At 45.2% G+C, this 23,298-nt stretch overlaps 1 protein-coding gene across 21 annotated transcripts in view; it reads left to right on the forward strand.

The window, feature by feature from the left end:
• BCKDHA (branched chain keto acid dehydrogenase E1 subunit alpha) overlaps window positions 1-23,298 on the forward strand; it is a 446,963-nt gene that overhangs the window by 363,848 nt on the left and 59,817 nt on the right. The gene's annotated exons all lie outside the window — the stretch shown is intronic.

The following is a 23,298-nucleotide window of genomic DNA, read 5'->3' on the forward strand; positions in this document are numbered from 1 at the left end:
GAGAATGGCATGAACCCAGGAGGCGAGGAGGCAGAGCTTGCAGTGAGCCCAGATCGCGCCACTGCACTCCAGCCTGGGGGACAGAGCGAGACTCCGTCTCAAAAAAAAAAAAAAAAAAAAAGAACAAGAGGTCCTTTTTATGTTCACATAAAATGTATACATATGGCCAGATGCAATGGCTCACGCCTGTAATCCCAGCACTTTGGGAGGCTGAGGTGGGTGGATGACCTGAGGTCAGGAGTTTGAGAACAGCCTGATCAACATGGTAAAACCCCATCTCTACTAAAAATACAAAAATTAGCTGGGCATGGTGGCAGGTACCTATAATCCCAGCTACTCGGGAGGCTGAGACAGGAGAATTGCTTGAGCCCAGGAGGCAGAGGTTGCAGTGAGCCAAGATCACACCACCACGCTCCAGCCTGGATAACAAAGAGTGAAATTCTGTCTCAAAAAAAAAAAATATTTATACATACTTCCCCTTAAGTTACATATACCCATCCCAATTCTGCCCTGTTAATTTGTATGTGCCCTTCCTTAATCATTCTTCTTTAGTCTTTCCCTTTATACCTTGTAATGTAGGATAGCACAGAGACAAAGCTAATGACCTAAGCCACAAGAGGGGATGTTTTTAGCAAGATGAATGCTTTCCATTTAAAAAATTAATGCTTTTTTTCGGCAAAAGGAATGCTAATTTGCAAGGCACCCCTGAAGGCTGTTTTTAGGCTTGGCTTTTGGGAAAATCATTTGCGCCTACAACACACTTTTAGGTGTTCCCCAACCAGGAGATAATAATTACCACAGAAGCCACATTCACTCCGTGTATTCCTGCTGTTGGATAAATGTATTTTCACAGAATGTTGAGCACAAGTTACTCCTCCCCAGTCCTTCCTGGAAGTTAAACTTCCTCCTTAACCATCTTCATCTCCAGGTGGACTGCCAGGACTCTGGCTGGAAAATACCTCCCACGCTGGATGGCCAGGGTGGCACCTTTGCCTATTCCCATAATTATAATAGCTCAGACTGATGCAGCCCTCACTATGTACCAGGCACTATCCTAAGAGCTCTCCAGCTAGCTACAATCCTCACAAAACATGCTGAGTGCCACCATCCCCATTTTTACAGACTTTTAAAACTGAGGCAGAGAAGTGAAGTACTGCACCCATTGTCACCCAGCCCCATAATTTAACCTCATTCTCCTCCCCATGGGGCAGAGGACACCCTAAGATTTCCAAGGTCTCCTGAATGACATCCACCTTTCAGAATGATTTTTGCCCCCTTTACTCTCAGGATTTGACAAACAGCCAGCATTTTGTTTTCTGTCTCACCCTCCACTTATGCACCTGTTCCCTAACACCACACTCACAACTGCGCAGACCTGCATAAAACCTGGCTTTTATGAACCTCAATCTCTTTTGGAAGAAAACAGGACCAGGTTCCCAGTCACATAAAAAGTCATTTTTACTCCACTGTCAACTACTTGCACAGCCATTCCTTGGCCACAAATGAGGGACGCTAGGGACAGAAAGTGTAATGAGAGGGAAGTAGGAGGAGGGTGACTTCCTGGAATGGTCCCAAAGAGGAGAAGATTTCAAATCCAGAAGCAGTCACAAAACACACCCAGAGTATGGCCTTTGAATAATGACAGCCCCACCTGTCTCTTTCCATGCCTGGTGGCCTCTATCTTCCTTCTCAGACTGCCCCTCCTGCCCTTGCTTTCTTACACCAATACTAACCACCTGGGAGCTGGGGCCATACCAGAGCACATAGCACTGAGTGGTCAGGGTGGAGGAACTGAAAAGGGAGAAGCGTGTTTAACTTACGGGCGTCTGACTCATCTAGGTACACATCACCTGGGCAGGAAGTGGATTAGTGAAGACCTGTGCAGGACTCATGGTGATTAATCAAAATGAGTGGCTGAGGCAAGGGTCTGACTCAATTGAAGTTTATTTAGCCAGAGCTTGAGGGCCCACCCTGGGAAAACACGAGTCCTAGAAAACCTCTGTGGCTTGCATTCTCTCTGAAGTGGTTTTCAAGAGACCACGTTTTCTTTTTTTTTTTCTTTTTTTTTTTTTTGAGATGGAGTCTCACTCTGTCTCTTAGGCTGCAGTGCAGTGGCATGATCTCAGCTCACTGAAAGCTCCAACTCCTGGGTTCAAGCAATTTTCCTGCCTCAGCCTTCCAAGTAGCTGGGATGACAGGCACGTGTCACAACACCCAGCTAATTTTTGTATTTTAGTAGAGACAGGGTTTCACCACCTTGGCCAGGCTGGTCTCGAACTCCTCACTTCAAGTGATCCACCCACCTTGGCCTCCCAAAGTGCTGGGATTACAAGCATGAGTCACCGCACCTGGCCGATGCCAGGTGTTTATACATTTCCTTAAAGCAGGGAAGGTAGATAGGAAGAGGTGGGGTAGGCAGAAGAATGATTAACTTTGCCTTTGTTCTGTACCTGGAAAGGTAAGCATTATCAGTCTGAAATATAACAGACTTTATTCTTAGGAGCTAGACTTAGATTGCAGAACTAAAGTTACAATCGACATGTTCTTGTTTTATGGGAGAATATACATCTTAAAAGATTTTGAAGCCGGACGCGGTGGCTCACACCTGTAATCCCAGCACTTTGGGAGGCCGAGGCGTGTGGATCACAAGGTCAGGAGATTGAGACCATCCTTGCTAACACGGTGAAATCCCATCTCTACTAAAAATACCAAAAAAAAAAAAAAAAAAACAGCCGGGTGTGGTGGCAGGGGCCTGTAGTCCCAGTTACTCAGGAGTCTGAGGCAGGAGAATGGCATGAACCCGGGAGGCGGAGCTTGCAGTGAGCCAAGATCTCATCACTGCACTCCAGGCTGGGCGACAGAGAGAGATTTTGTCTCAAAAAAAAAAAAAAAAAAAAGGTTTTGAGATCAGCAAAGAACACTGTGTGAAGGCACTCATCCAGAGATGCCTGAGGCCTTTGCACCTTCCCATGGAGGTCTGGATAATGTACAATGCCTTGCCACAAGGTCTCGTAGTAACAGCTATTCATTTTAGGAAATGATCATGGTGTTGCATGACTCAGTCTCCAGGTTGAACTTCCCTTTGGTATAAAGAGTTTGGGAGTTTTGAGATTTTTTTTTCCCTTTACATTTATCCCCACCCCCACCCTTTTTTTTTCTATTCTTTTCTTTTTCTTTTTTTTTTTTTTTTTTTTTGAGACAGTGTCTTGCTCTGTCACCCAGGCAGCTGGAGTGCAGTGGCACAATTTCAGCTCACTGCAAACTCCACTTTCCAAGCAATCCTCCCACCTCAGCCTCCCAAGCAGCTGGGACTCCAGGTCCATGCCACCACACCTGTCTACATTTTTTTTATTATTATTTTTTGTGGAGATGAGGTTTCACCACATTGCTCAAGCTAGTCTTGAACTCCTGAGCTCAAGTAGTCAATCCGCCTTGGCATCCCAAAGTTCTAGGATTACAGGCGTGAGCCACTGCACCTGGCCAGCACCTATTCTTCAAAATCTTTCACAGAAAGCATTGTAGAAAACATGAGTTTGGGGCTGTATGTTTTGTCTGATCCTACATCACTAGGAAGGTTCATTCTTAGGACATTGTGTTCATGGAGAAGGGCATGAAGTTCATTAGAAAAAGACCAAAGTCAAGTTACAGGAACAAAGGGAAAGTAGTCCTGGAACCCCATTCAGGCTACACAGCTGAATAATTGCTTCTTCAACTAAAGCAATTATTTGGGCAATCATCACTCTAACCCTTTCAGTTATATGTTGGCTCACTTGTAATTTGTGGAGCAGACTATAGGCTAGCTTTTGTATTTTTAGAGTCTCCGAAGCATCTTCAAATTCCAGTGGCAGATTCCTCTGGATTGTAGTCTGAATCAGGTGTACAACTGAACCTTTTCAGTAGTCCACATATCTGTAGGCATGAAGGTTGTTGATATATAATTTGCTGTGTTTTCTCCTGAAGTTTACTTAAATTGTCTAGCTTCAGGTTGCAAGGCTTCAAGAAAAAGCACCATTTTAATTTCTAATGATTCCGAGTCAGAAAAATGGAAGAAAATTTTGAAAATGTTAGTTTTGATACACTAAAATGTACCAAAAAGTACAACAGAGTCACTACATCAAGACTAGTCATACACAAATCTTCTCTCATTAACCAAAATTTTCCAGAGGAAATGGTGATTTTTATTGTCTGCTTGACTAGGTTGCACAGAGAAAGAGAAGCCAGGAGCCTCACTGGAAATAAATTCTTACCCTGTTGCTAGATGATCATCTTCCTGGATTCCGTCATGGCCCAAAACAGGTTATGGTTGTACGTCGGGTTTTAGTAGCAAGACAGGTTATGGGAGGGAGAAAGGAGGAGGCTCGGCTAACAAAGATGGTCTTGTTATATAGTCGAAACTTCACAGGTAGCGACTCTCAGAGAGAGTAGATGGTAAATATTTATTTCAGATTTTAAGGTATCAGGCTCAGTTCATTTTTCCTGGATCCAGACAAGAGAAAGCCTGCCTGTATTAATGGGGGATTATCTACAGATGCCAATTTTCTCATGAAAGACAGCTTTGCAGGGCCACTTCTGCTCGCTGGCCCTCCGACAGACATCTCAAAATATGTCAAAAAGATATATTTTGGGTTAAACATCTTATTTCCTTCAACTGACACATGTTTCTAGAGGTTGAACTTGGTGTTCTGCAGTTGCTGGAGTTTTAGTTAATTTTAAGGATGGTTCACCATAATGTAGAGCTTCTGCTGGATTTGACCAAGTTGGAAAGTGTTTTGGACACTATGCAGGGTCAAGAGTTGGTCAAACCCAAAGGAAGAGTGACAAAAATCAAAAACACAAGTGATCACACAAATGATGTACTGTTGAACACTCTAAGCATAAAGAGAGGTTAAAGCCAGCCGGGCACGGTGGCTCACGTCTGTAATCCCAGCACTTTGGGAGGCCAAGGCTGGCAGATCATGAGGTCAGGAGATCAAGACCATCCTGGCTAACATAGTGAAACTCCGTCTCTAATAAAAATACAAAAAATTAGCCGGGCGTGGTGGCAGGCGCCTGTAGTCCCAGCTACTCGGGAGGCTGAGGGCTGAGGCAGGAGAATGGTGTGAGCCCGGGAGGCGGAGGTTGCAATGAGCCGAGATTGCACCACTGCACTCCAGCCTGGGCCACAGAGTGAAACTCCATCTCAAAAAAAAGAGAGGTGGGCGCCTGTAGTCCCAGCTACCTGGGAGGCTGAGGCAGGAGAATGGCGTGAACCCAGGAGGCGGAGCTTGCAGTGAGCCGAGATCCGCCCACTGCACTCCAGCCTGGGCGACAGTGCCAGACTCCGTCTCAAAAAAAAAAGAGAGAGAGAGAGGTTAAAGCCAACTAGCAATAAACCTTAACCTGCAGCTATCAAATTCTAAAACAAAACCCCAACCCAGCTCCTTACCTGGGAGGGGACCAAGCGGAAGGCTGCTCTCCATTGGCACAGCAGAAGAAAACTCACCTTCCTTATAGGACGTGAGCAAAACTCCAAGAGTAAAGGAGTTTCACGGCAAAACAAAACTGAGATCTCAAACAATCAATTGGGGAGAGCAGGGACCTCAAGACAGAGTAGCATCTGATCCTCAGAAAGTCACAAAATCAGTCAAAGCTAAAGCTCATTAGTTGGTACCGAGCATAAACAGGAAAATCGCTGCAGGCCTAAAGGGCTAAGCTCCACTCAGAAGGTTCCTTCATGGTCACCAGAATGTTAACCAAAATGAGTGACTGGGGTTAAGTGACTGAGTCCATTGAGGTTTATTAAGCCAGAGCTTGAGGACACGCCCTAGAAAAACGTAAGTCATAGAAATCCTCCATAGCTTGTCTCATCTTTGAAGAGGTTTTCAGGAGGCCTGATACTTATACATCTGCTTAAAGTGGAGAAGGGAGATAGGAAGAGACAAATAGAGGGAAGAATAATTGGTCTCATCTAGTCTTTCTTCTGTACTTGGAAATATAAGCATTATCATTGTGAAATCTAACAGGCTTTAGTTTTAGAAGCTAGATTTAGCTTGCACACCTATAGTTACAATTGCTTTGTCTTTGTTTTATGGGAGCATATACATCTTGAAAAGTTCCAAGGCCAGCAAAGAACAATTTGTGAGGGCAGTCATCCACAGATGTCAGAGGTCTTTTCACCTTCCTGTGGGGGTCTGGCTAATGTACAATGCTTTGACACAGGTTGTGTAATAACCGTTGTTCATCTGGGGAAAAGATGGTGGAGTCACGTGACTCCGTCTCCAGCCTGAACTATCCCTTTGGTGTAATGAATTTGACAGTCCTGAGATTTTTACTTTCCTTTACATAATTTTAAGAGTCAAGGGGCCAGGTGCGGTGGCTCACGCCTGTAATCCCAACACTTTGGGAGGCCGAGGCGGGTGGATCACAAGGTCAGGAGATCAAGACCATCCTGGCTAACACGATGAAACCCGGTCTTTACTAAAAATACAGAAAATTAGCCGGGTGTGGTGGCAGGTGCCTGTAGTCCTAGCTACTCAACAGGCTGAGGCAGGAGAATGGCATGAACCCGGGAGGTGGAGTTTGCATGAGCCGAGATCACGCCACAGCACTCCAGCCTGGGCGTCAGAGCGAGACTCCATCTCAAAAAAAAAGAGCCATACTTCCTCAATGCTGTTCAACTGAGGTCAAAGGGATGGGTGTGGAAGGCATCGCAGCTTTCTCCCATTTAGAAGCCCATTGTCCCTTCCTTCTCCCCCTATTGGGTTACATTCCTCTGTCCATAGATCACGTATTTATTGAGTTGTTTTCCAGGGGAAAAAAAAATCTCAGTTGAACTCCTTAAAGCCCCAAGCATTCAATACAGTTCAAGAGTGTCTCTCATTTTAATGATGACCAGGCACAAATATTTTTTAAAGGCTCTCCAGAAAATGTTGATAAGAGCCTTTGCACAACCCACAGTAGCTTTGGGGAGCATGGAGCTACAAAAATGTTGGGGAAGGAACCTGCTATGTGCTAGGGACCTTTATATTTCCACCTTATCTAATGCCCCCAATGACACTTTAAGTAGTCACTATTATCTCCCTATCCCAAGACATCAATTAACTTGTCCTTTATCTCAGAATTGGTCAAAGGTGGAACCAGGATTCCGACTCACATATTTCTGAATCTAAAGGTCATGTTTCACTGCAGATGAAAGCCTACATGAATTCAAAGAAAGACAGGATGACTGCTTCTAATAGAAATAACCACACGGGCTTCAATGAAGAGTCAGGGTCTGAAATGAGCCTTAGACAAAGAACAGCTCAGGAGGCTAAGAAGACAGTTGAAGGTATTGTGGGAAGGAGTGAAAGAATTAGAATAAGTTCAGACATGAAAACATAAAATGTGGGTCAAGTCTTTCTACACAGACCAAGGAAGTAGACTGGGGCTGTGTTATGGGGGCTTTGAATGGCAGCCTAAGGAATTGGAATTTCATCCTATGGATGATAGAAGTCACTGGAAAGCTTTGAGAAAGCTCAGTAACATAACAAACAGCATTTTTCAGGAAGATTACTCTGACAGTGTAACCAAAAACCTGTGTAATGAAAACCAGGTTAGTCGCATGCTGCATGTAGAGTCCCATTAACATGAGCGAGGTCTGATACAAAACAAAGTGAACTTATTCGAAAGATAGCTTGGAGGAAGGGGCACAAAGCATTCTCCCTTTAAATGTGCTGCTTCACCTTTGGAGCAGAAAGCAGGCATTTTTTTATAAGTAAAGGAGAAAATGAGCAAGAACAAGGGTCCTCCCGCTACTGGACAGTTGAGATGGTGCCTTCCTGGACAGAGGTAAGTTGTAAAAATGGCCAAGCGGGCATGCTTCTGACATGTCCCCCTAATGGGTGTAAGTTCTGAGGTGACCCAGGATGGAAGCTCTGAGGCAACCCTCTGGAGGTGAAAGTTCCATGGCAGGTATTCTTTGCTCCACTAATGAACTGTCAACTCTTGAGAGATTAATCATGGAGCATATAGCTAGAGGAACTTGCCCTGTAAGGAATGTCTGGTGATGGTGGAGGTGGAAGGTTATGTGTGCATTTCTGAAGGACTAAGTAGGAAACTGGTAGCCAGGGAAATTAGAAAAGAGATAGAGGGAGAAAAAAAATAGTTAAACCACCTCTAGAAAAATGGGGGTACTCAGTTACCATTTTCCACTGCCAAGCTTTATTGTTATCTTTGTGGGATCTGGCTGCCATATTTGTTCTGAGTACTTTTTGCTGAGAAGGGGCGTAGTCATTGAGTATCAGAATGAAACTGGTCTACCTGGAGTTGGAAATACTTATGAGTACCCAGACTTATAGATTATATTGGTTGGAGCATTATGGTGTGAGGTCTAGAAGGTCTCCGGGAAAGCGTGCCTTGTATTTTTATACACAGGTTGTAATGTCAGGAAGCTCCACACCAGAGGGATATGCCTATCCTTGCAAGCAGGGCCAATGTTACAAGCAGCTTTTGCTCCTAGGATGGTCCTGACCCAAATCAGGATGCTAACCATTGGTCAGCAATCATGTGGGGTTATGAGAAATGAAATAATTATTTCTGTTAAAACAATAAAAAAATTAAGCCACCTCTAGAAAAACAGGGGTACTTGGTTACAACAGTGTCAGGCAAGATAACTTAGAGAAGTAGTTCTGAACTCTGGCAACTTAATAGAATTATCTGGAATCGTTTTTCTTTTTCTAAACTTTTCATTTTGAAACAATTTCACACTTTCAAAAATGTTCCAAAAATAGTCAGAGTTCCCATATACTTTTCACTTAATTTCCCAAAATATTGTTTTAGATAACCACAGTGTAATCATTAAAATCAATACATGGGCCAGGTGCGGTGGCTCATGTCTGTAATCCCAGTACCTTGGGAGGCCAAGGTGGGAGGATCACTTGAGGTCAGGAGTTTGAGACCAACCTGACCAACATGGAGAAACCTGTGTCTACTAAAAATACAAAATTAGCCAGGTGTGGTGGTGCATGCCTGTAATCCCAGCTACTTGGGAGGCTAAGGCAGGAGAATCACTTGAACCTGGGAGGTGGAGGTTGTGTTGAGCCAAGATCATGCCGTTGCACTCCAGCCTGAGCAACAAGAGCAAAACTCTGTCTCAAAAAATAAATTAAATTAAATTTAAATTTAAATTTAAATAAATAAATTAATCACTGACATTGTACAATGAATGAATCTGCAGACCTTATTAAATCTCCTCTATCTCCCCACTAATGTCCTCTTTCTAGACCAGAATCCAATCCAAGATCACACATTGCATCTCATTTTTTGTCCTGTCAGTCTCCTTTGAACTGGGAGAGTTCCTCAGAATTTCTTTTGCCTTCATGACCTTAACATTTTTGAAGAGTATTGGAGTCATTTTGTAGAATAACCCTCAGTTTGGGCATCTATTATTTTTCTCATGATTAAACTTAGGCTGTACACATTAGACAAGAATACCACAAAGGTGATGCTGCACCTTCTCCATCGATCATATTTCCTAAGATGTCGATATCTCTGATTACTGGAGATGTTAACTTTGAGCACTGGGCTAAAGTTCCTCCACTGTAAAATAGCAGAAGCATTTGTAAGTGACCAATACTCGGGCCACATGATGAACCAATCAGATCAGACTCTCCTGGGGGAAGACACAGGCACTGGTAGGTTTTAAATGCCCTACAGGTGACTCTAACCAGCTTCCAGGGTAGGAAACCTAAAGCTTACAGCGTGAAGATTAGAATCCTGGAAATCAGTCAGGAAACCATTCCTTGGGCCCAACATCCAGTTCCAGACACAATATTTGGCATGGACCCATGGAAGGGGAATGGAAGGCCAGAAATCTCCTAACTGGGAAAATGATGGGTGAGTAGACTGCTACCCAATAAAAAGAGAAGGCAGCACCAGGTGTGGCGGCTCATGCCTGTAATCCCAACACTTTGGGAGGTCAAGGCAGGCAAATAACTGAGCTCAGATGTTCAAGACCAGCCTGGGCAACATGGTGAAACCCCATCTTTACGAAAAAAAAAAAAATGGCCAAGCATGGTAGTACACGCCTGTAGTCCCAGTTACTTGGGAGGCTGGGGTGGGGGGATCACTCAAACCCAGGAGGCTGAGGCTGCAGTGAGCCATGACTGCACCACGGTGCTCCAGCCTGGGTGACAGAGAAAGACCCTGTCTCAAAAAAAAAGAAAAACAAGAGAGAGAGAGAGGCAGGATACCAAGTAAAGTGTCCAGCCCTTCGGACTATTTTCTCTCCAGATCTCAGAGAAACATGTATTGTAATGAAAGCACACACCATATAATTTTTTTTTTTTTTGAGAAGGAGTCTCGCTGCGTCGCCCAGGCTGCAGTGTAGTGGCACGATCTTGGCTCGATCTTGGCAAGCTCCGACTACAGGCTCCCGCATCCATGCCTGGCCAATTTTTTTGTATTTTTAGTAGAGACGGGGTTTCACCGTGTTAGCCAGGATGGTCTCAGTCTCCTGACCTCGTGATCCGTCCACCTCAGCCTCCCAAAGTGCTGGGATTACAGGCATGAGCCACGGCGCCTGGCCCACACCATAAAATTTTACTATCACAAGCCTGATGTGAGCTCCTGATTGCCACTGACAGGAAGGGAATTATGAATTATGTCATGGAAATATATGACCACATGTGCCAAGATGCACACTTCCGGGTATAATTGAAGGAAAAATTCACAAACCTTCCCTAAACAACCCTGTCCTCCCCACTTGGTCCTTTGTCCTTAATCTCTTTTGAAGTAAGAGAATAAAGACTGTTATAAATTTCACAAAATAGGAAAATGTACACATCTCCTGTTTACCGGCTGTTTAAGCAAGAGGATACTGTGTTCAACTTCCCGAGTTATTACCCTGAGGTTTTTATTAAAAGATATCATCAGTGCCCTCATCAGAGGGGCCATCTGATAACATGCAAAAAAAACATGCCACTGTAACCAAAACCCAGAGGCAGGAAGGACCCTGACAAGAGCAATCCCTAGGGTATTCACATGCCTGCCAGGGTCTGGTGCTGCTGGTGCAGGAGGAACTGCTACTGGCAATAGCTGGAAAAAAAGAGAAGGCAGGGTCAGGCGCAGTGGCTCACGCCTGTAATCCCAGCACTTTGGGAGGCTGAGACAGAAAGATCATCTGAGGTCAGGAGTTCGAGACCAGCCTGGCCCACACGGTGAAACCCCGTATTTTGTAAAAATACAAAAATTAGCCCGGCATGGTGGCAGGCGCCTGTAATCCCAGCTACTTGGGAGGCTGAGGCAAGAGAATCACTTGAACCCTGGAGGTGGAGTTTGCAGTTAGCCAAGATCATGCCACTGCATTCCGACCTGGGCGATAGAGTGAGACCCTGTCTCAAAAAAAAAAACAAAAAAAATAGAAGGCCGCTCTAACACTCAGGGCGTAGTAAGAAAAGAACTCACTCAACCTTCAATTCTCACACAGCCAGTACCCTTCCAGCCTCTCTATGGAGGTCTCACTGGGAGGGCTGGCACATAATTAAATGCCAATACATAGATGAAATAAGTTACAGAAGGGTGGGATCGACTGGGTCAAAAATGGTTGAAAATTTCACAAAACAGGAAGGATTTGGGTTAGGCCCTGAAAGACTCGGGCTTAGGAAAGCAGACACAAAGAGAAACAGAAGCCAAGGGAACCTGAGTAAAGCATCCAACCCTCCTGGCCGATTTCCTCCTCAGATCTCAGAGAGACCTTTATTGTAGTGAAAACACATGCCATATAATTTTACTATCCTAAGCCTGAGATGAGCTCCTAATTGCCACCGATGTGAAGGAAATGATGAATCGTGTGATAGAAATACACAAAGCATGCAAAGATGCACACTTTGCACCACTCTAGATGCACAAAGATGCACACAGGCCCCACCAGAGATGCTAGTTTTGAAGAGCCTCCCAGGAATAAGAGTGTGTTTGCAGATGTTATTTTATTTACTCTTCTCACACAGGATATGGGGATATTTCACAAGGAGGATACTGATCCTCAGAAAGGGGAAGTAACTTGCCAAGGCTGTTGGTGGATGTGGGATTAGAACCTCAGTGAGTCTAACACCGAAGCCCATGCCACCACCACCGCCACCGAGAGACCTGAACAGGGTATGTGTAGAGAATAGGAAGGAGCAGGGAGAGCTGAAGCAGAAAGAAACCATTTTAAAACAGAGAATTAGGTAAGCTTGCTAAAGGAGGATAATATGCTGCAGAGAAATGAACACTAGACAGACGTTCAAACTTGATCTGATTACAGAAAAGTCACTGAAGGTTTTGAGAGGACAGAACCGGCCAAAGTGAAACCTTGAGCCAAGACCAAAGAAGGTGTTGAAAAGGGGATTCTGGATTCCTAAGCTAGAGAGATGCCGCCAACAACAGTGACAGGACCACATGATGTATGGAGTAAGAACCAGTCAGAGAGGCTAAAGCTGTGGGTTTAAATACAAAAAGTCATGCAGTAAGGGCATGGCAGGGTGGGGCAAGTTACATTCTTTCTCTGCAGTTCGGTCTCTCTTCATCTATAATGAGGTGCAGTGAGAATTAATGTTTAAATGACCCTCAACCCTTGCTACTCAAAGTGTGACCCACCAGCCAACAGCAATGACATGTCCAAAAGCACCTTAGAAATGTAGAATCTCGGCCGGGCGCGGTGGCTCAAGCCTGTAATCCCAGCACTTTGGGAGGCCGAGGCGGGCGGATCACAAGGTCAGGAGATCGAGACCACAGTGAAACCCGTCTCTACTAAAAATACAAAAAAAAATTAGCTGGGCGTGGTGGCGGGCGCCTGTAGTCCTAGCTACTCAGGAGGCTGAGGCAGGAGAATGGCGTGAGCCCAGGAGGTGGAGCTTGCAGTGAGCCGAGATCACGCCACTGCACTCCAGCCTGGGCAACAGCGTGAGACTCCGTCTCAAAAAAAAAAAAAAAAAAAAAAAAAAAAAAAAAAAAAAAAAAAAAAAAAGAAATGTAGAATCTCAGACCCCACCAGAAGGATCAGAATCTGTATTTAAACAAGATCTTTGGGGGATCTGTGAGCACAGTTTACTGAAGTGTCTTCCAGTTCTAAAATGCAATGATTTCACAGTCATCTGGACTCCATCACCTCACAGGAGAAAGAAGGAAAATAACATTGACCTTCGCCTCATTCCTGACCTTTTCTTAAAACAGCCTCTTAGACGCGCCCACACCCAGGTAGAGATTTAGAAAACACCCGAATGTCTGTGCTGCCACCTTGTGACGATCATCAGCAAATGCACTTAACTCTTACCGGTCTCACCAGTCATGGAGGGGATGGGGCTGGAGCGGCAGGGTGTAGGAGATGAAGTCCAAGTCACAGATGAGGTAAAAGAATCATAACTGCCCACAAAGACTGGAAGTAACTGTCAGAGAGAGCTCAGCCTGCATCACAGAGCAATAACCTATTGCAAAAAACAGTTGTTATAACAATATGTGATCAGTGAGAAACGGTTCCAAGCCAAGTTCTGCCTTTGTAACCTTAAAAATCATTATAATGGCTCTTTCCTTTTCTTTTCTTTTCTCTTTTCTTTTCTTTTCTTTCTTTTCTTTTCTTTTCTTTTCTTTTCTTTTCTTTTCTTTTCTTTTCTTTTTTCCGGAGACGGAGTCTCATTCTGTCACCCAGGCTGGAGTGCAGTGGCACGATCTTGGCGCGATCTTGGCTCACTGCAACTTCCGCCTCCTGGGTTTAAGCGATTCTCCTGCCACAGCCATCCGAGTAGCTTGGATTACAGGTGCATTCCACCATGCCTGGCTAATTTTTGTAATTTTAGTAGAGACAGGGTTTCACCATGTTGGCCAGGCTGGACTTGAACTCCTGACCTCAAGTGATCTGCCCACCTCAGTCTTCCAAAATGCTGGATTACAGGCGTGAGCCACCACTCCCAGCCACTGTAATGGGTATTTTCAACATCAGCCTTAGCCTAAATTCCACCAGTAAACAGTTAATTCCCCAAGGAAACTTACTTTACTCTGACAGTTCTTTTTCATCCTGAGCCAAAATATGTCTGATTCACACTCACCAATCCTTGTCCTATGTCCTCCATTGGCTGAAATAAGTCTAACACTTCTTTGTACAACCCACCTTGAAATATTGGGTTAAAAAAAATGTGCCTCTCATCCCAGATTCCCTTGGTGGTTTCCCACGTGGAGTCACCTGAAGCCCCACACCCTCCAGTCCCTTTCCCACTGGCAAGTGAAGTGCAGCAACCACAGCAGACACTCCAAATCACAGGGGTGTTCCCCAGAGCAGCAGAGCCACAGGACCCCCATCCCCGTCCTGGCACCTCACCCCTATTTAGAAGCCGAACCCCGTATCAGCTGATCTGGGGACACTTGACTTCTCCTGCCTCTGCTGCTGCTCAATCATCCCACATGTGTGCAGGTGTCTACTTTTTATTCAGTTTTATTTTGTAAGGAATATTTATCGGAGCCTGCTGTGCACTGTCACTGGAGAGACAAAGGTGAATCACACCTGGTCCTGCCTCACAGAGCTCCAGGCTGTGGACAGAACCCACTCAAAGCCAGACCATTACCATTCAGTGAGAAACACCGTGACAGACATCAGCACAGGCTTCTCTGACCCACCTCACCAATGCCCTGTGAAAAATCTCCCACTCTTGGTTTTCTCACCAGGTTCCATGCATACATGGGATCATTTCTGAGCTGAGATTTCGTCATTTCAAGCTCAAAGTGAAAAAGAGAATGCAAATGTCCCCGATGGTCCTTTGTGCGGTCACAGCTGGACCCAGCATGTCCTCCTGGCTAATCCAGGGTGCTCAGGGCTCCCACTTCACTCTGAACGTCCTCTCTCCTATGGGAGCTCACCACGTCTGCACCTGCAGTAGCCAGGTGGCTGTACACTAACAGAAAATCCAGCAAGTCAGGAAACTTGCTTTACTCCCTTAACTTTGAGGCTGGTGACCTTGTGACATTGAACTAATCCTATAATTTCCCTGAACTTTAATTTCCACGTCTGTAAAGTGGGGAAGGTGGATTCAGTCACCCTAGGTGCAGCTGTATAGTGAGAGCTCCTCAGAGGCAGCAGCACACCTGATCTCAGCATCCACCGTCTGGCAAATACCAGGCACACACTAGGCGCTCAAAGCCTCACTGAATATATGTGTGAATAAATGACTATATGCGAGCCATGTGGATCATGGACAAAGTCAACAAATATTTTTGAATGTCTACCAAGTACACAGTAGAATAGGGAAATAAGTAACCCAGGCAGAATGGTGTTTTCTCCCAACTTCCCCTCACCTCCTTCCTGGGGGAGGGAGGGCCTCTGTACATCAGAGAGACTCTTGACACAAATAATGTTCTCAGGATGCATTATAAGTAGTCACGTTAACAAGAGGAAAGTCCACTTGTCTTGAGGATGTTTTAATCAATGGACCTGCGGACCCGAAGCCCCCCCTCCTCGATGAGACACAGGATGTGACACCCACCCCAAGTGCATGGAGGGGAAACTAGATGGAGTGAACTGACAGGGAGCAGGACTTGGGAGAACAGAGGGGTAAAGAGACTGAGGCACCCGGAGGAAGGTCTGAGGAGGAGCTCCCGGCCCCGCGGTGGCCTCAGTGTGGACTCATGAGAACTCAGCAGCATAAGTAAAGTGGCCGCACCAGGCTCTATGCATACATGGGATCATTTTTCAGTAAGATTTTCTTTATGCTAATGGGCTGCGCTTTTGTACACTTTCTAACACATCAGGACAAGTTAACAGGTTACAAACGATCATTCCATGCAACAGTCATTTATAGAATACCCCAAAGTGCCAGGCCCTGTGTGAGTTCAGGAATACAAAAATGAACACAAACAGCTCCTGTCCTCTAAGATCCCCATCCACTGAGCTCCGGGGGGCACCTCTCCTACAACACGCCCCTGCTCTGCACGGCCCTCCACTCTGCCCTCCACCAACCCAAATCCTCCCCCATCTCCAGCTCAAGTTCCACCCGACCAAGTTCCTCTCAGTCCCCCTGCACACCTGCCACTTTGAGAGATGACTGCACTCATGTTTCTAGGCTTTATGAAGTGGATGTCATCTCCCTGGTTAGACATAAGCCTCCTGAAGGCAGAGACCATTTTTAGAATTTTCCAGAAAAAAAGCCACATCAGTAATTTGCATCAGAAAAAGTTTAGACTCTGCTTGAACCTTCAACTTAGACACAGGCTCCACTGCCTAGCACAGTCCCTTTATAAACCCTGCAGTAGCAAAGTCCACAATCAACTCTGTGTCAGTCAACAGGCTGGGATAATTTGAAAATGCAGAGAAGAACAGTCAAACAAAAATCAAAGGGCTTTGACTCATGCCTTGCCTCTTCCCTTTTCTCAGGGAAACAGTCATATCACCTGTTCTCACTCCTGCCTGGAGGCTTCCAAAAAAGGGCTCCCTTGTTAGCCTTCCCTTCAGCACCCACGAATATCATCCAGCGTTCAAGCCCAGCGTCTCCTCTCCCTTTGAGCACATTTCCTGAAGTCTCAAATAAATGTCAAGTTTAGTGAATGCTGATATTCTATGCCCCAATGTTTACTTAAAGTATTATTACCTTTCTTCTTTTCCCTGGGGCCATTTCCAAACAAGGGCTGGAGCCAGGCACCCCAGCAGCTGGGCAAACACCCTTCAGGGCTCCTTCCCTCCTGTCGCTCCTGTTTCTCAGAACCTCTGGGACCTGCAGCTCTGGGTCTCTTCCCCTAACTCAGTTCCCTCTCCCTTGGACCAGAACGACTAAGCCAGACAACGGAAAGGAATTGTGAACAGAGCCAGAACAAGGCAACTTTCCAGGCAACAACACTACTATTGCCAATATTTTGCCAAAGATGGGAGCAGGAGCATAGAGGGGAAACAGACCTTGTCAATGTCTCTTCTACCAATACATAGCATCACTTTCCTGCCAAATACTCAGCTAGAAAGGGTCATTGAAAGGTATAAGGTGGGACCGGACACAGGGGCTCATGCCTGTACCCAGCACTTTGAGAGGCCGAGGTGGGCGGATCATGAGGTCAGGAGTTCAAGAGCAGCCTGGCCAATATGGTGAAACCCTGTGTCTACTAAAAATACAAAAATTAGCCAGGCGTGGGGGCCTGTACCTGTAATCCCAGCTACTCGGGAGGCCAAGGTAGGAGAATTGCTTGAACCCAGGAGGAGGAGGTTGCAGTGAGCCAACATGGCACCATGGCACTCCAGCCTGGGCGACAGAGCAAGACTCTCTCTCGGAAAGAAAGAAAGAAAGAAAGAAAGAAAGAAAGAAAGAAAGAAAGAAAGAAAGAAAGAAAGAAAGAAAGAAAGAAAGAAAGAAAGAAAGAAAGAAAGAAAGGAAAGAAAGGAAAGAAAGGAAAGAAAGGAAAGAAAGGAAAGAAAGGAAAGAAAGGAAAGAAAGGAAAGAAAGGAAAGAAAGGAAAGGAAAGAAAGGAAAGAAAGGAAAGAAAGGAAAGAAAGGAAAGAAAGGAAAGAAAGGAAAGAAAAGAAAGAAAGGAAAGAAAGGAAAGAAAGGAAAGAAAGGAAAGAAAGAAAGAAAGAAAGAAAGAAAGGAAAGAAAGGAAAGAAAGGAAGAAAGAGAGAGAGAGAAAGAAAGAAAGAAAGAAAGAAAGAAAGAAAGAAAGAAAGAAAGAAAGACGGGAGGGAGGGAGGGAGGGAAGGAAGGAAGGAAGGAAGGAAGGAAGGAAGGAAGGAAGGAAGGAAGAGAAAGAAAGACAGGAGGAAGGGAGGAAGGGAGGAAAGGAGGAAGGAAGGAAATCCAAATGAGAAAAAAGACTTGAGGAAGAAATCATGAAGCACCGGGGTGTGGGGAGGTGGGAAGGAGTACAGGGATGAAACTGGCACGGCTGCCAAGTTAGTCACCTTATTTCTTAAGAATGCTTCATTTCTTTTGTTTAACAAGTTTCACCTCCCAGATTTTCATAAAGTACACAGTCTAACCTGTTACCTAACAGCAAGACAGTGTCACTTCACTGCTTTTGCCCTCACATGAAAACAGTGTTGTGGGACTAAAGCACAGACTACCAGGCCATGTACACTGGCTTCAGCCATCCCCAGAGATCAGGAGCCTCCAACGGGACAGCTTCCATACAATCTCCAAGCGACGTACAGCTGCACCAACAGTCACAATTAAAGTTCTAATCTCGGCCAGGCATGGTGGCTTACGCCTATAATACCAGCACTTTGGGAGGCTGAGGTGGGCAGATCATGAGGTCAGGAGCTCGAGACCAGCCTGACCAAAGTGGTGAAACTCTATCTCTACTAAAAATACAAACATTAGCCGGGCATGGTGGCGCGTGCTTGTAATCCCAGCTACTCAGGGGCTGAGGCAGGAGAATCGCTTGAACCCAGGAGGCGGAGGATGCAGTGAGCTGAGATCGCACCACTGCACTCCAGCCTGGGCAACAGAGTGAGACTCTGTCTCAAAAAAAGTAAAATAAAAATAAAAAAATAAAGTTCTAATCTCTTCTCTCCTTCTGTTGCTGCTACTAATGCTGATATCCATGGTCTCTAGCAGCCTGAATCCAGGGAAATAAGACTGTCTGTGAAGGGGAAACTGGGGGAGAAAATGGGGCAAAACAGGCCACATGTGCACCAAAATGTAGCCCTTTCAGCTACAGGGATCTGGGGCAAGTGAGCCTCTCTCAGTGCCAGTTTCCTCACTTACTAAAAGAAGCAAACTGTACTTACATCCAGGGTTGCGAGGGTTGAATGAGATATTGTATGTGACAGTGTCTGCAACTATAGCTGGCAAATATATATATGTACATACTGGTTCAACAAAGATTTGCTTCCTTGCCTTCTCTCCCCAGCTTTTCCCAGAAGAGTAATGCATTTCCCCAGGGTCAAACTTGGTGGCAGTTGTGGGAGGATGTTAAAGGCAACTGCACATTCATTAAAGATAAGGAACTCTTTGCTTTCATTCCCTTTTTGTAAAGACAGGACCTCAGTCTGTCACCCAGGTAGGAGTACAGTGGTGCCATCACAGCTCACTGCAGCCTCAAACAGCCTTCCTGCCTCAGTCTCGCAAGTATGTATAATTAGAAGTGTACCCCACATGCTTGGCTAATATTTTTTTTCTGTAGAGATGGGGTCTCACTAAGTTGCTCAGGCAGATCTCAAACTTTGCTTATATTTTTTTTTTTTTTTTTTTTTTTTTTTTTTGAGACAGAGTCTCGTTCTGTCGCCCAGGCTAAATTACAGTGGTGCAATCTCGGCTCACCACAACCTCCGCCTCCCAAGTTCAAGTGATTCTCCTGCTTCAGCCTCCTGAGTAGCTGGGATTACAGGTATGGGCCACCATGCCCAGCTAATTTTTGTATTTTTAGTAGAGACAGGGTTTCATCATGTTGGTCTGGCTGGTCTAAAACTCCTGACCTTGTGATCCACCTGCCTCGGCCTCCCAGCTGGGATTACAGGCATGAGCCACAGCGCCCGGCCCACTTGAATTCTTTAGAGTGTACCAAGCACGCACACATTTTAATGCTATTTGAAGGTAATGTAATAAACTGAAGAAAATCCTATCACCAGATAGTGTCCATATTTAAAGCTTTAGCCACACCAAGCCCTGCTGCAACAGCGCACCCTTTGGGAAGCAGACCTTTGGTAAAAGGTTTTGAATCTACTCCAGTTTTCACTACAAGCAAAGTGACCCAGACCTTTGCAAAGAAACCACCTAAAAGAGAGCTCAGCCCGCCAGGTGCAGAGGCTCACACCTGTAATCCCAGCACTTTGGGAGGCCAAGACAGGCAGACGATTTGAGGTCAGGAATTCGGGACTAACCTGATTAACGTGGTGAAACCACATCTCTACTAAAAATACAAAAAAATTAGCCAGGCATGGTGGCGCATGCCTGTAGTCCCAGTTACGTGGGAGGCTGAGTCAGGAGAATAGCTTGAATCCATGAGGCAGAGATTGCAGTGAGCCAAGATCGCGTGCCACTGTACTTCAGCCTGGGCAACACAGCAAGACTCCATCTCAAAGAGAGAGAGAGAGAGAGAGCTCCATGTATATTTCCACTTGGGAGCACCATCTCCCCAAAGGCCACTTTGAGGTGAAATGGCTTTCTTACATACTCTGCATCAATTTGGTCCTAAAATCAGGAGACATTCACCCTTCTCCACCCCAATTTCCAAAATTCCCTCCTTTGTAGAAAGAGCACTCTGGAAGCTGCTGAGCCCCACAGCCCTAGGGCCCAGACCACTCTTCCAAAAGGGAAGACTCTTCCATCACTTTGACAGACACCCAGGCTAGAGTCCTCAGATTGAACTCAAAGCTCTAACTGCAACCTCTTTTTCCAGTGCAAGCCCTTCTACTCACTAAAAATCACTCTCTCTCCACTCAAACTAGCCTGTTTGCCCTTCCCTGAATGGGGTTTGTGTTTTCCCATCAGCTCAACTTTGCTCACACACCCAGCTCAAAACCACCTTCCCACAGGCCAGACAACTGCTCAGTTCTTCCCACAGCCAGATGAGCGCTCTCCCTCCTGAGAGCCTGCTTAGCCCTACTGGACGCTGTCTTGTTGCACTTATCGTCTGCTGCCTTATATTGAAGGCTTTCATATGCCTCTCCTGCCTCCACCCCCTGCCCTTCTAAACTTCACACTCCTTGGCAGCACAGACTGGTGCACTGTTTCCACATCCCTCATGCTATCCACTCAGCACTTGGCAAACATTAGCTAACCGCAAGAATGCATCCTCATGTTTCTAAGTCAGACCAGGGCTTCATAGCAGTTCTATTGACATTGGGGCTGAACAGTTCCTTGTGGTGGGGGCTGTTCTGTGCATTGTGAGACGTTCAGCAGCATCCACGTGGCCTCTTTCCACTAGATGCCAATAGCAGCCTTCCCTCTCTCCCGTCCCCACCCCGGTATGAAAACCAAAAATATCTCCAAACGTTGCCAAATGTCCCCTGCGGGGAAACCACCCTCTGTCGACAACCACTACTCTATACCAACAGTTCTTCACCTGGCCACACATTCAGACTCATCTGAACATTTACAATCAGCCTGGAAGCCAGGGGGACCTAGATCCAAATCCTGGCCCTGTCATTCCCTTTGCAACCCTGGACAAGTCGCTTCACTTTTTTCATCCTGTTTTATCGTCTTAAGATGAATAAATGCCCCTTCTCACACCGACTTGTTGTGAAGATTAAATGATCCGCAGCGTGACCTAGAAAGGGTTTAATAAATAAACTGTGTAGAATTTCTAAGTGGCTCCTAAAGCACCAGGGTGAGGAACTGGGGAAAGCTCACTGTGCCGCCAGGGGGCGCCAACACAAACCATGTCGGTGGGCGGCGGCCAGGCTCAAGCCTTGTTTCCCAGCCAAGCAAAAGTTTGCAATGCGGGCCTGAGTCTGAGCTACTCAGTGGCTGGAGGAAATAATAGCTCCTCCTCATCTCCGACAATAATTCTGAAAATAAAATCGAATCCTATTTTATCTTTTCATGACATACATGCTCAATATGCTTTTCAAAGGGGAGAGGGAAAAAAAGAAATGGGTGAAAATATATGAGGATATTATGAAATAAATCGTATTTTATATGATTTATAATAGATGACTCATTACTTATAATATTACTTATCATAAAATTACTTATAATAATAGCTGATATGTTTTAAGAACTCTTGTGTCTCAGGCATTGTTCTAAGCACTTCACATTTATCTCATCTTATCCTCACAAAAATCTTATGCATTTTACATTTTTTTAGTTTTCATTTTTCAAATGTTCAAAAATACTGTAAAAACAGTCAGAGTTTCAGTATATCCTTCATCCAGCTTTTTCAAATAACCTGAACTCTAATGCAATTATCAAAATCAGTCAACTAGCGTTGATACAATAAATTTAAAAATATAGAAATATGGGGCCGGGCATGGTGGCTTACGCCTTTAATCTAGCACTTTGGGAGGCTAAAGCAGGCGGATCACAAGGTGAGGAGATCGAGACCATCCTGGCTAACACGATGAAACCCCGTCTCTACTAAAAATACAAAAAATTATCCGGGCGTGGTGGCGGGCACCTGTAGACCCAGGTACTCGGGAGACTGAGGCAGGAGAATGGCATGAACCCGGGAGGCGGAGCTTGCAGTGAGCGGAGATCATGCCACTGCACTCCAGCCTGGGCGACAGAGCGAGACTCTGTCTCAAAAAAAAAAAAACACACATATTTATACATACATATGTGTGTGTGTGTGTGTGTGTGTATATATATATATATAGAGAGAGAGAGAGAGAGTAATATTAAAATTTTGGACCGGGCATGGTGGCTCACGCCTGTAATCCCAGTACTTTGGGAGGCCCAGGCAGGCAGATCACCTGAGGTCAGGAGTTGGAGATCAGCCTGGCCAACATGATGAAACCCCATCTCTACTAAAAATACAAAAATTAGCCAGGCGTGGTGGTGAGGACCTGTAATCCCAGCTACTCGGGAGGCTGAGGCAGGAGAATCGCTTGAACACGGGAGGCAGGGGTTGTAGTGAGAATGAGACTCTGTCTCCAAAAAAATAAATAAAAAAAATAAAATAAAATTTTGCTAATCATCCTAGTCCTGTCCTTTTTCCGCTCCAGAGTCCAACCCTGGATCCCACACTGAGTAACATTATCACATCTCCCAGGTCCCTCCAGCCTCGGGGAGGTTCCCACTCTTTCCCTCTCTCAGGACCTTGACGCTTTTAAGGAGGTCTGGTCCGTTGTTTCATAGAATGCCCCTCAATTTGTGTTTGTCTCATATTCCCTTGGGATGTTTCAGGTTGTGTATTTTGGGCAAGATTGGCACAGAAGTGATGTGTCTTTCTCAGGACATCCCAGCCAGAGCCCCAGGATGTCGGTATCTCTCATTACTGATGGGGTTCACTTTAAGCCCTTGGTTCAGGTGGTGTCTGCCAGGTTTCTCTACTGTAAAGTTACTATTCATCTCATTGTAATTAATAAGCATCTTGTGGACAGATGCTTTGGAAATACACAAACAGCCTGTTTGTTCTCAGCATACTTTTACCAATTAATTTCTAGAATCCAGAGATAATTGTAGCCGATAAACAATTCTTACTGTGGTGTTAGCCAAACAGTGATTTTCTATTTCCATCATTGCTTCTACATTGATTAACTGGAAAGCTGCTGTAGGAAAGAGCTATTTTTTCTTTCTCATTTATGTATGTATTCACTTATTTATATATATCAGCATGGACTCTGAAGTATTTATTGGTTGGACTACATTACTATTATTATTGATTATATTGCTGTATTGTCCCCAAATTGGCCATTGGGAGCTTCTTCTAGTTGGCATTTGTGATATTTTCCACACATCC

This window comes from Macaca thibetana, chromosome 19, assembly GCF_024542745.1.
Source record: "Macaca thibetana thibetana isolate TM-01 chromosome 19, ASM2454274v1, whole genome shotgun sequence".
Classification (NCBI taxonomy): Eukaryota; Metazoa; Chordata; class Mammalia; order Primates; family Cercopithecidae; genus Macaca; species Macaca thibetana.